General features: G+C 41.4%; 1 long non-coding RNA gene across 2 annotated transcripts; it reads left to right on the plus strand.

Annotated features, from left to right (window-relative positions):
- The first annotated feature begins 227 nt into the window (after positions 1-227).
- Positions 228-3,497, plus strand: LOC125551312. 2 transcript variants are annotated; one of them, XR_007302415.1, is made up of 4 exons: positions 228-756; positions 887-935; positions 1,073-1,236; positions 1,357-3,497. It is a non-coding gene; the product is annotated as an uncharacterized LOC125551312 (long non-coding RNA). The 2 variants fall into 2 exon arrangements; XR_007302414.1 differs by having other exon boundaries at positions 229-756; positions 1,073-3,497.
- The last annotated feature ends 326 nt before the right edge of the window (positions 3,498-3,823 follow it).

Raw genomic sequence — 3,823 nt, forward strand, 5'->3', positions numbered from 1 at the left:
CTGAACCACTTCCCAGCCCTCTCACGCCCTCTGCGATTTTGGCCGTCAGATCTCGTGTTTCAACCGTTTTCAGCCGTCTGATTGCTGCTTCATCCCGTAATAATCGCTACGTGGGCTAGCTATCCTGAGGGTGTCTACTCCCGTGGAAAAATCGGTGCAATGTGGTTAATTGGGCCTCCCTCCCGCAGAAAGCCCATCTAGCACCATTATTTGCAGCGCCCGTACAGCTCCTGTCGATCACTCTAAAAAAATGTTCCTGTCGATCTCTCATCTCCCGAGTCCTCGACCTAGGTTTCGATGAGCCGCCGCCATCACCGACACCGCCGTAGACCGCGTCCTGGTCTGGCTTCTTAGCCCTTGTTCGCCGCACGACCCGGCAGCGCGTCCTCGCTTCTCCCTCCTCCGGTCCTCCTTCCTCCACATCCAGCGGGGCCTCCTCCCTATTCGCCCACGGCCTCCTGTACCTCGTCGCCGTCCGCCGGCTGCTCGCCCACCGCATCCTCGCCCAGCACCTCGTGTAGCCATATCCCAGAGCTCGAAGACGCCACCCGGTGCCGGCGCACTTATAATAGCCACGACGGCTGGCCATGAGGAGGAGGAGGAAACCCTCGGCCACGGATTCGAGCGCTTCGATGCTGCCATAGCCGTGGCCTCCGAGCATAAATGTTGAAAGCCACATAAATATCCAACACCAAGCTCCTCATGTGGGACTGCGCTCAGATGGACCTTGCTGCCACCGTCTCTTTAGGGGAACAGGTACATGCTCATGATTTTTTTATCCCCTCCTCTCCCCAATCCCTCTCCCAAAACTCACTTCCATTAGTGATTCAGCGTTGATCTGCAGTCAATATATATCAAAGATGATTTTCTTCTAATAATTGTGCAGGTCTGTGAAGGAAAGGAAAAGAAAAGGAATAAGCTGCAGTAAAATTTTGGTGAAGAACTTTTTTGCCTTACCTTGTGAACATGCTGGTCCTCAGATTTTGATTATTGATGATTTGTAGTTCATACATGTTTTTATATTCGATCACTTCATTTGTTCACATACTACTTGATGTTGCATACTCTACAGTCAAATCACCACTTTGAGAAGAAGAGGCCGGTGCAGGCGCTCATGGACCAGTTCGGCCTGCAGGACCTGGCCAATACCGTGTCAAGTGTTGGTGCGTGTCCGCATGGACACCATCGACACACATAGGAACGGTTCGGTTCAGCAGCAGCAAGCACATCCAGCAGGTGCGACCTCCATGCTCGGGTGACAACAACGACCAGCATCGTAGAACAACAATCCGCTTCTACTCACCTTGCCTCTGCCCCCTTGCTACAGTTCCATGCTTTGATAATGCATTAATACAGCCATGCAGGGAAAACAAATAGGAAAATTGACGTTGCTCTCCACACGGAAGCCTACAATCATGAACTTTTCCAATTTTGCAAAGTTTGGAGATGATTGAAATCTGCATGCATAGAAGCATTTGAAGTAAATCAGGTTTGAATGGTAGGTACCATATGGTAGGAAATATGTTAGGTATGGTGGTCTTCCTGAGATGCATATTTCATCATAAGCTGCCCTGAAAGAAGTACTAATATGTAGTCTCAAGTAAGAGCTTACTCTTATGCAAGTAAAAGCTGGTCACAACATTCTAATTTGTGATGACCTGCAACAATATTCAAGAAAGAGAGAATCCACTCGAGTATTAACTGCACTGCTGCCTATTCAATCAAACCAATCGTTGTTACCTCTAAATGTTTACATTATATGACATTTTGTGTCTACACTGCAAATAAGGAAGAGTTCAGCATGATTGAGCATTTGAGCATATTAAAGAAGTCCAACCGTGGTGCTTAATTCATTCTATATTTTTTTGGGTAATCATGAATTTCATCTTATGATCTGCACTAATAACAAATGCACCAGCTCAGATTTTTTCCATCTACAGAACTACTCCCTCCGTTCCAAATTACTCGTCGCAGAAATGGATGTATCTAGAACTAAAATACATCTAGATACATCCATACCCACGACAAGTAATTCGGAACGGAGGGAGTATTAAAGTAAAGATAGCCTATTGTTGGGAAGAAATGCTAACATATTGGATTCTTATAGCATCATAGAGAGCAGGTGGGGCTCCCCAAGCCATGATAGCATGCAGCGTCAAGGGCCTGCAGTTTTTTCCTTCAGTTCTTGCAACAGCAAGGTCATTGTCTACAACTATCTTTAATTTGTACATCTATTGGAAGAAAAATCTGAACTTACATCCCCTGCTAAGCCTGATATGGTGTTCCTGCACAGTTTGTAGATCTTGGTCAGTTTCTGCATGTTTTGTTGATTTTTTTCTTCAACATTATACATGACCACATGCAGAATATAGATACAACTCTCAAGGTAATTTCTCTTTGTTATGTACTGCAAATTATTTTGTGTGATAAAGTAACCATTTGGAAAAATCAGAAGTCCACACGCTTGTCATAAAAAGATAACTACGAACCTTACTTCATATGTTATCGACAATGAAAGCAGTGGTTGAAGCTCATCTAGAACTGTGAAGTTTATCCTTGAGAAAAACTTGTGTCATCTGCCCAGCTGTTGTGGCGCTACTCATCCTTGTTTAGTTAGGCAACTAACCAATAATGTGTTGCTACTTGCTATGCACAAGATATATCCACTTTTGAAAAATGTGATGTTGCATTCTTGTGATCTGGCGTCTTCCTTTGGACTTGCATGATGTTGTAGTACCCTTAATTCTCTTATCTGTATTGTAGACCATTGCGAAATATATTATTCATGTTGCACTTGCATGATGTTGTAGTACCCTTAATTCTCTTATCTGTATTGTAGACCATTGCGAAATATATTATTCATGTTGCACTATTGCTCATGTGTTTAGAGTTTAGACAGAATATATGTGAACATGTTTAGCTGATGTGCTAAAAATGTTTGTGTTGATAATAACTGCTTATTCATCATATAAAATAAAAACACCATATGCCACTTAAATCCTAACAGGGGAAGCTATACTCAGATGGAAACAATTCATGTGCCTCTTTACATAGATAGCCATTTCTATTAATTATATCAAATTGAGTGGTTTTAGTGGACAGTATTAGAACCAGATTAGCGGCATAGATCGATACAATTATTTACACATATCTCTTAGAGATTTAATATTTTTTTTAATCGAGGTTACTTGTGTGAGTTATTTGTTGTTAAAAGACTAATGTGATGATACACTTGTATGTATAGGGATGTATTTCTTTTTTTGCGGGAAATATGTTTACTGATGTAAACTTGCACCACACCCATGTAATACAAATATATGTGTACATGTACACTATACTAAATAGCATACGACCTTGTGTCTCCTAAGAGAAGCATTGCTATTTGTTAAGTATGGTGCAGAAATTCATGTTTATTTTCTTTTTATTATTCAGTTGCTCAGTTTCGTAACAAATGTACATCAAAGCTTGATATCTAACCTAAGTTGAGTTTGTCTGTCTGATTTGCGTCTTGGTTATCATGTGAGACTTCTATTTTCTTCATTACGATCTGCAATACTGTTGAATTCAATCTATTTTAGATTTTGGATTTTCCTAGGTTGTCTGATGACTTATTATTCTAGGATGAATAAATTAAAACCTTCATATTTCATGCCTATTTATGAATACACAAGTGAATTTTAGTACCATTTTATTGAAAAAATAGACGGGCGCAGCAACGCGCGCCATCAATGATCTAGTTCTCCTAAAGATTCAAGACATTTGGAGTTGTGCAGAATAGGTATCTCAGATTTGCTCCTTTTCGGTCTAGAATTCCAGAATTTCA

Source organism: Triticum urartu, chromosome 4, assembly GCF_003073215.2.
Source record: "Triticum urartu cultivar G1812 chromosome 4, Tu2.1, whole genome shotgun sequence".
Classification (NCBI taxonomy): Eukaryota; Viridiplantae; Streptophyta; class Magnoliopsida; order Poales; family Poaceae; genus Triticum; species Triticum urartu.